Raw genomic sequence first — 10296 nt, 5'->3', positions numbered from 1 at the left:
GTGATGTGAAGAAGGGGGGCTCTGATTTGAAAGGGGAACACCATTTTTGTATTTTTGTGCAGGGTCCCCCCTTAATATCCATACCACATCCCAATCTGGGATAAGGGCCTGCTATGGATTTTGAAGGGGCCACACATTTTCTTTTTTTACATTTTAGACTGGGGGGCCTCCGGATATTGTATACTTTTAAAGGTGCAGTGACTAAAAAAAAGTTTGAGGAGCACTGAGGTGACAGGGTCACTTTAAAGCAGACCTTGTGTAAAAATGCAAAAGGGACCCTCCCATCCCAAAAAACTGCTTGGCGAGGCTGGATTCACAGCGGTCTGTTTCAGTACCACACATGCATTAAGTTGTGCGTCAGCAAACACTGAGGGGAATTTATAAAAACTGGAGCAGCTGTGCACGGCAACCAATCAGCTTCTCTCTTTCATTTTCAAAGCTTAACTGAACAGACTGAGAAGAGAAGCTGATTGGTTGCCATGGGCGGCTGTTACAGATTCTGTCTGCTATAGATCTGATAAATTCCCCTTATTGTGTTAAGACACCCCATAAAAATGAATGGGCCGCCAATGCACCGCAACGGACAATTCTTTCCAATGCCGCTCCCCAAAATTTAAAGTAATGTGTTAATCTGCAGTAGTGTGTTAAGGTGTTTTTTGTTCTCTATAGATCTGGGGTGACATCTGTGTGTAGGGGGGTTCTCTATAGATCTGGGGTGACATCTGTGTGTAGGGGGGTTCTCTATAGATCTGGGGTGACATCTGTGTGTAGGGGGGTTCTCTATAGATCTGGGGTGACATCTGTGTGTTCACATTGAGCGACGCACGGTAATTCGATATCGCGGCTTTTTACCGCGCGATATCGCTCTTCAATGCTTTGCAATAGTGCAAAGGGTCCTGCTGTCGCGGGTCGTGTGTCGCTACAGCAGGACCCTTTTTGGAGCGGATTTTGCCGCGCTTCAATGCTTTTTGATGCAAGCATTTGCGCGATATTGCGCGACAAATCGCGCAAGATGCAAATCGCGCAACAAACGCGCAATTTGCGAATCGCCAAGTGTGAATGTGGCCTTAGGCCCCATTCACACTGAGCGATTTATCGAGCGATTTTTGCAGCGATATCGCTCATATTTCCACGCGATATCGCTCTATGTAGCTTCTCCAATCCATTTCAATGGAACTGTTCACATCTTGTAGCTCGTCGCTGGTAGCTTTACGCTCCTACATGACCCTTTTTTCGAGCGATATTGCTCCTGATTGCATACAGCCCATTAGGAACAAGTCGCTCAATATCGCGCGATTTTCATGTCGCTCAGTGTGAATGGGGCCTTAGATCTGGGGTGACATCTGTGTGTAGGGGGGTTCTCTATAATGTCTTGTATTGGTTTGGTGATCCTTGGTGGTAATCCTATGTTTCCGGCACAGTGTAGGGATAGACGGCGCTCACCTGCCTCTGAGCGGTTTCACTTCATGTAAATGAGTCATTTTATATCTCCTTTGGGCGCGCTGTCACCTGATTCTCCCGCCCCTAGTAATCATGAACGTTGGTGTTTGTGTTCCGGAAATCTTTGGGGAGGAATCTCTCGTATCTTCTCTATACTGCCAGGTTCACCTTCTAGATCACCCTCTACGATAGCCCGGGAATGGGACATAGGCCGTGAATTATCTCTGGAGGTTTGGCACCGGTGTTGTTTTAGGACATCAAAAGGGCTGCTGAATATTTCCCGGATTGAGGGCCTGTTCACACGACGTCCATTTTCTGTGCTGACCTGATCAGTACGCTCCTGCACTAAACATGCATCCCAATGTATCCCTATGTGTTTTATGGGCTACAGTTCTCGCGTGCGCAGTCTGTTCAGGTTACGACAGAAAAAATACTGCATGTCACATTTTGTCCGGTCAGGAAACGCACAAACGCGGCAAAAACAGAACCCAATGCAGCTAAGCAAAAAAAACATTTTTATTCTTCCTCCACTTTTTATGATGCCGGAGGCAGACAGACAGGTTGGGGTAGAGGTAAAGACATGAACTGCAAACATTTTGAACATGCCCATTACCTTTCCATGGACATACGAGTAAAGTAGGGATGCACCGATACCACTTTTTTAAGACCGATACTTTTGATCAAGTACTCGCAGATACCAATTACTGATACTTTTTCTTAAAGGGACAGGTCAAATTTTTTCTAAAGCAATACAAACTAATGCTTTAAGGTCACTTTCTTAATATTATGATTCATGAGATGACGAGTGAGCCTGACGCCGGCTTCCCGGCCAATCAGAATGCCGGGCGCTGCGTCATTACACGCTACTCAGCTTCCTGATTGGCCGGGAAGTCGGCTCCATGCTCTCTCATCACAAGTGACGAGAGAGCATGGAGCCGTTTCCTGGCCAATCAGGAAACCAGGCAGCGTGTAATGATGCGCTGCCCGGCTTTCTGATACAGGAAGTACTCGTGCTAGGTATCGGAGCATTTGGGCGAGTACGAGTACTCACCCAAATACTCGGTATCGGCACCGATACTGATGCTAGTATCGGTATCGGTACATCCCTAGAGTAAAGGAAAAAAAATGTATCCGGGTGAGCTCGCAAATCCTCATACAAACTCCAGAACTGACCCTTGGAGTCCCGGAGCCTCAAGATTGGGTGTACCCAATAACGACGTCCCCTGCGGGCTCGTTCTCTGCAGATTGCTGTAGCCAGCACCATCAACATGCCTGATCACCAGCTTTGCATACACAAAGGGAAGTAGATGTTACGAGAGGGCGGAAGTGACCTCAGAGGAAGAATCTGCATACTGACAGGCCCACGGCTTGAAGAAAAAAAAAGGAACTGTCATCATCCGGACCGAAAACGCATCAAAAACGCACTGCATGAGTAGCACCGCGTCTGCTGATCCGGACCTGAAAATCATGTGAACAGGCCCTGAAGCTAATATTAAGGTCTGGACACGCTGGTACCTGGTTCTGTCCAGACTGGCGATTATGACATCATACAGTTGTGTCTAGCGGTATTACACTTATGATAGCCATACACAGCTGGATTTCTCTCATTCCAATAGATTCCTCCATCCACGCTGGGAAGAATCTCCAGTGCCGACTATCGTATTCGGACAATGCATTATTACGTGAACAGTGACCACTTCTGACTGGATGCGGTCACTGTCTGGCCCATAATGTTCGTCGTGGCTCAGTTGATTTTTATTTGACATTGGGTGAGACAAGTGGTGCAGACAGGACTACCCAGGACTTGATATTCTAGCAGTCTATAGCCAACTCCATTCCCTCCATTGTATACGGCATGAAGAAATTGTCTTGTCTGTTGGTGGTTGTTTGTGTTTCTATCTGATATTCTGTCTCTGAGGATATGGTGGAGATGAGTAATGATAAACTGGCGCTCCAGATCATGATCGTCTTACATGGCGGATTAGTCGTGTGTGTGGCCTTAGATTCTGGTCATTTGATAATGCCATCCAGTGTTCTCTAATAGGGGTAAGAGGCCACGCCTCCTCTGCTAGGTTAGGGGGGGTACACAGGCATTTCATTCTTTTTTTTTTTATTTGGCGATTGTGGAATGCACAACTTCGATTCGGATGTTATGGAATAGTGTACATTTTGGCTTTGTTGTTTCTTTTGATGTTCTTCTCATCACGCAGCTCTTATTCCTCAATAGCAGTCAATGAGAATGCATCTCGGGCACTCAGAACCAGATGACAGGCTGAGCTGCCTCAGGGCCCGTTCACACACCACGGGGCACTAGTGCGTTGTGGTGACATTCATTCTAAAATGCACCTCCCAACGGTTTGCATTGCGCTGCAAAGTATTGTACTGCAATAGCGTGCATTGTGGTACAGTGGAAAAAAAATAGCGCAAACATGATTCTTTTTTACTGCTTGTCAACGCACGCTATTGCAGCACAATTTAGAATGAAGGAATAAAAGCATCACTGCAGCCTGAAACAACTAATCGACTTTGTTGTTAATAATCGATAATGAGATAAGTGAAGAGGGAGCATGAAACAACTAATAGACTGTGTTGATAATAATCGATGAGAATCCTGAGGGCGGAGCGCTTCAGGATAGAGAGAGCAGGATGCACCACATAATATGTTGGCTATAATATATAATTATCGGTCAGCTTTGAGGAATCTCCACTCAATAAAACATTGTATACATACAGACCACGATCACAAAAATTGTATTCTGAGAACTGGGTGTGGTTAGTACTCATCAGATTACTTCCTTGTATATTTTTTATTTCCCGTATCATTATTTCTATATATCTTCATATTGATATACAGATCGAGCTGTACAGGAAAAGAGACAGCGACAGGGATTGGGACAAACTAGAACCCTGCCAGGGACACGTGAGCAGTCACAGAGTCGCCCCCCCCCCCACCCCCATCTTCTCCTTTACATCAGAGGAGGGGGCAGGACTTCTGTCCCCTTCTGCATTTACATCCCGCCGGCCTTGGCCTGGCGTCATGCGTTTCTGTGGTGCTGGCGGCCGGCCAACCTGCTCCATGGAAGTGCCTGAGGCTGTGCGAAAATTTCACAGCACCCCTGTCCATAAAGTCCGGGCTAGAACCCTCAGCTTTTATTTCTATCTATACCCTTGTTGCAGATTATCCCTCACTTCCTGTCTGGTGGAATCGTTGTCACCAGGCAAACCGATAAACTCCCGTCCTAAAAAAAGCAAAGTTTACAGATTGTTTCAGCAAAGAGATGTGACTCTGTGTTCTCCTGGATTGTGTATTATGTTTATGCAGCACCGGCAGTACACGCAAGACAAGATAAGAGTGTAAAAATAAATGTTTCAGGAAACAGCACGGCGGTTTCATTTCATCCGCAGTTCAGAGCTGAGTTTCATTTCTGTCACATGAGGTGTTGCCAGCTGATAGAGGTTGTGACACATAATGTCACCGGCCACACTAAACAAGATTTGCAGATGGGGGACAAAGAGCTGGATGTGTTTACTAACATAATATAGCCGGTATGTTTCATAAATATTGTATTTCATCTTTATTCACAAAATACTCCTCTTTTTTTGTTACTACCAATTTAATGAGTGCCTGGTAATGGTCTTATGTCTGTAGTATGTATTATTATTATTTTGATTATTATTGTTATACATATACAGAGTGTGTATATATGAAACGGATACCCATAGACATTGGATGATTGTAACTTGATCTATTTAATTGCATTCATTTGGGTTTGATTTACTAAAGGCAAATATGATGCTCACTTTGCAGGGGAATTTTCACTTTGCTTACTGAATGATGTGAAGCTGTGCTGTAGGGCTGCAACAACTAATCGATGAAATCAATAATAATCGAACTAATGGGAACTATTCTCATTATCTGTTAGGAGAGAGAGAGAGGTATCGAGAGAGAGAGAGAGGGAGAGATATCGAGAGAGAGAGATATCGAGAGAGAGAGATATCGAGAGAGAGCGATATCGAGAGAGAGAGATATCGAGAGAGAGCGATATCGAGAGAGAGAGATATCGAGAGAGAGAGATATCGAGAGAGAGAGATATCGAGAGAGAGAGATATCGAGAGAGAGAGATATCGAGAGAGAGAGATATCGAGAGAGAGAGAGAGAGAGATATCGAGAGAGAGAGATATCGAGAGAGAGAGATATCGAGAGAGAGAGAGAGATATCGAGAGAGAGAGATATCGAGAGAGAGAGAGATATCGAGAGAGAGAGATATCGAGAGAGAGAGATATCGAGAGAGAGAGATATCGAGAGAGAGAGAGAGAGATATCGAGAGCGAGAGAGATATCGAGAGCAAGAGAGATATCGAGAGCAAGAGAGGTATCGAGAGCCAAGAGAGATATCGAGAGAGCAAGAGAGATATCGAGAGAGCAAGAGAGATATCGAGAGAGCAAGAGAGATATCGAGAGAGCAAGAGAGATATCGAGAGAGCAAGAGAGAGCAAGAGAGATATCGAGAGAGCGAGAGATATCGAGAGAGCGAGAGAGATATCGAGAGAGCAAGAGAGATATCGAGAGAGCAAGAGAGATATCGAGAGAGCGAGAGAGATAGCGAGAGAGATATCGAGAGAGCGAGAGAGATATCGAGAGAGATAGCGAGAGAGATATCGAGAGAGGGAGAGAGATATCGAGAGAGCGAGAGAGATATCGAGAGAGCGAGAGAGATATCGAGAGAGCGAGAGAGATATCGAGAGAGAGATATCGAGAGAGGTCTAGAGAGAGAATATGCAAACTCCTTGTAGAAAGTGTCCTGACCGGGATATGAACCGGGGACCCCCAACGCTGCAAGGCAGAAATGATCAGTGGAGTTCATTTAAATGTAGGACCAGACAAATATCAGGAGCCAAATTGGCTCCTGAATTCCATATTAAATTGTCCACCTCTGTTTTTAATGAAAGCTGTAAATTTAAATGGTGTCACACAACGTTTAAAATGACATGAAGCACATATGAGATTCTAGTGATTTGGTTTAGATCTGCTTTAAGTTGGCTTTGATTGGTTAATCCTTCAAGCAGCTTTCCAATATTGGCTATACACACGATCTGCAGGTTTGATTGATGATTCAAAGACTGATTCCTCTGGAGAGCTTGTACTCGTGCTGCCAGCTGCTCTGCCCTAGCACAGGCCTTGTAGTGGTTGTGTGTAGTTGCTTTCACTTGTAGCTGTGGCATTGGCTCATTGAAGAGGATGAATGAGCAGTCTGTTGCTGTGTTTGTGTAGAGGGGGCTGTATAGTGTAGTCTTGGCAGAGATGGCTGGTTCAGCCTGTGGCAGCCTTCGGAGCATATTGGTGTGTTCTGATCAAGGCGGGTAATGCCCCGGTGTGATTGGGACTCTTCTTGCTATGTTGTACAAGTGTTAGACAAGGCTGTACAATGGTCAACATCGTAAAGAGAATAACGACCGCTTTCACACCTGCGAAAGGGACAGATCACATGAGTCTTGCGTTACACTGCCCTCATAGTTAATGGTAGGGATGCACTGATACTGGTTTTTCGGTATCATGTACAATATTTATCTTTTAGTACTTGCCGATACTGAATACAGATACCGTTACTTCCTCTAGCATGGCGCCGGCTTCCCGGGTAATCGGGAAGCCGGGTGGCGTGCCATTATCTGCCACCCGGCTTCTTGATTGGCCGGGAAAGCGGCTTCCCAGCCAATCCAGCATGGAGCCGGCTTCCCGGTCAATCAGGAAGCCGGGAAGAGTGTCATTACTTGCTGCCCGGCTTCCTGATTGGCTGGGAAGCTGGCCCCATCCTGTTTGGCCAGATGGATGCTGATTGGCTGAGGAGCCGGTTCCCAGCCAATCAGCATGGACCCAGCTACCCGGCCAATCGAGAAGCCTGGCGACGAGTCATTACCTGCCACCCGGGCTTCCTGATTGGCAGGGAAGCCGGCTCTGTGTTCCCTCGTCAGAGGAAATCTCCCTCTGCCGGTAAGTTCGGGTATCGTGGAATATACCGGTGCATCCTTAGTTAAAGGGGTCGAATGGAAAGGAGCACAATGGCAACATTTTTGTTCAGGAAATTCCATTAATTTCCAATATTAAATGTTAGAACCAAACAAAATTTTGAGCGACATTCATCAAGTCTCGATGGCATTATTGAATGTACGGATGCGATTTGTATGGATGAGATGTACGGATCGTGAACATGTACTGAAATCTAACAGTGTATGCCCAGCTTAATAGTCACCTGTCAATGCTCTTTTGTAACGATCCGTGCAAGCGCGGCTAGGTATCTGGATCGCAGCTGCGGAGCTTAGATGGGGATGGTTCAGGAAGAGGGTTCACAGTCACACTTTAGTGTAGTGAGTGCAGTCGGAACCCCTGTCACATCATACACCATCAACTCACTAAGTAGGCAGTTATCTATTATGCAGTTTATCAAATCCAATTACTTAGCATTGGGGTGTGATACGTTTTGTAGTTTCTCACTCACTAGTTCAGTTCACTAATGATGAAGGTGGGGTTAGCTCTAGAGTAGGAGTGTATGGTGATCACAGTCTCAGTATGACGAGAATACGCAGTTGGAACAAGATCACTTATAATCCCCACTCCTGAACTCTTCCATAAACACCAATTGGGAACAACAGTCCTATGCAGCAGTGAAATCAGTAACACAATGTTTTTAGAGAGTAATATGTATGTTAGCTTCGTCCCTGGTATTATCTTCCCCAGAGCACTAATGGTTACTTGCGGTTTTGGTTGGAGGATCAGATGACACACTGCCAGGTATGCAAGCTAGAAAGTCCAGGTCTCAGGAGCAGAAGGTGCCAGGTTCAGGAGTCTCAGACTGGTTCTCGGTAGCATGTGTCCCTAGAGAACTTGCTCGACGTACTACTTTGATAGAACGCCGAGCAAGTGGTGAGCCTACCGTTTTGTAGGCAGTGAGCGGTGGCTGGGGGAGGAGCCGGAGACGAGACCCGACCTGAGCGTCTCCTGGTAACGGGACGCCGCTGGGCCGGGCCTGCCACGTCATCACGCCGACTCAGCTGACGAACGGAAGGAGGAGAGGAACGCTGAGTGGAAGCCGCCCGTCGCTTGGCAACGGGACGCTGGTGACGGGGCCGGCCCCGCCGTGGTATACTGCTTCGATGCAGCTTAAGTTCCTTACAGAACCCCCTCCCCAAGGGAACCGTCCGGGGTCCCATGATCGGTCCGCCGTGGTATACTGCTTCGATGCAGCGTAAGTTCCTTACATCTTTCCAGATCCACTCTGTGCAGACACAGGGAGCCGCATAGCCATGGCTGCTTGACCGGATTAGGGCTGCAACCAACTAATCGATTAATCAATATTGGGAATAGTTGTCAACAAATCTCATTATCAATTAGTTGGCTTGGATCCCCTAGTTCTCTCCTCCGCTCTGGGAGCCGGTGTTTCATCGGCTTTGTGTCCCCTCAGATCCCTGCTGCTCCCAGCGGGGATCAGAGGAGTTAGAGACCCTTGCAGTCGGTGCCCAGCTGTGAAGAGAGCTACCCCCAAACTTCCCCAGCGCTGCTCTGCAGCTCTCCCCTCCTCGCTGGTAGCCCACTGCATGTTGAGGTTTGTGTCCCCGCTGCTCTCCCCACCTGTACCGGTAGAGGCAGAGGGGACACAAACCGGCTGTCAGCCCACGCCGCTGTAACTCTACATTCGGTGCAATAGCCAGCCTGCTATTGGCTTTTTCAAATACCAATAGCAGGCTGGCTATTGCACCTGCCTGCTGTCAATCACCAGAGTAATGGACCTGAAGGAGAACTTTCTCCTTTAGGTCCCTCCTCTGCTGGCTTATTTTAAGTCCATGTAACTAATTAAAATGTCTAGTATACATACATTTGTTTTAAAAAAAAAAAGATTAAAAAGGTGGGAAAAGGTCATTTTCAGCCTGACAAATTCTGCTGCAGGTGGTGTATTGCGGTGCCATATATTTCAAAGGCCCCCCAAACGCACTTGAACGTGTGTGACCGCAATGCTGTGCATTTCAGCAAAAATGATACATGCAGTTTTTATTCTGAAGTAAACTTTAATTGTAACACCTCATTTGTGTATTTTAAATAAAAGATGTCACATAATTGTTTTTATCCGATTAATCGAAAAATAATCGGCCAACTAATTAATATGAGAATAATCGTTAGTTGCAGCCCTAGACCTGATCCTTACATTTTATGTGCATAGAAGAAAACATTCATTTTTATGGCGAAGCTGTCTAAGACCAGCCCATGGAGTGGAGTGGGTGTAACTCAAGGGAAGGCAACTCCGCCCCTCCAGCTGTGCTTTAACTGCAAATCCAAACATGCCACTGCCCCTTGGAGTCATGCCTGTAACTGTCAGTCTTGCAATGCCTCATGGGACTTGTAGTTCCACAACAGCTGAAGGGCTGGAGTTGCCCACCTCTGGTGTAACTGAACAGATAACGATATGAAAGTATAATAATCCTACAATTAGTACCAGATACTAGTTAATGATAACAAGAAAGAGCTGGATCAGGTTGCATTCGAATGTCTGTTTATTTTGGTATTTTGGATTTAAAGTGTCATAATCTCTTTTTTGCCTGGATTAGTTTATATCTATAAAGGCATAACCTAAAACTAATTCACGTATGGGGGATCTTCGTCGAGCACATTTGATTTCATTGGAAAGATTGTTGTTTTGACACTATCAAGGGTAGTAGATTGAGATATATGCATGTAGTTTCACATGATATATAGCGATAATATTTTTTGTGACCATTTTCCAGGCCACCTACAGTTATTCAGATATATATGTGTTAAGGATATAATTGGACACAATTAATTGTATTTTTGTATAAAGATACACACTAT

This window comes from Nanorana parkeri, unplaced genomic scaffold, assembly GCF_000935625.1.
Source record: "Nanorana parkeri isolate BGI_ZX_2015 unplaced genomic scaffold, ASM93562v1 scaffold89, whole genome shotgun sequence".
Lineage (NCBI taxonomy): Eukaryota > Metazoa > Chordata > Amphibia > Anura > Dicroglossidae > Nanorana > Nanorana parkeri.
The sequence above is the reverse complement of the archived record's forward strand: the minus strand, read 5'-3'. Positions refer to the sequence as shown.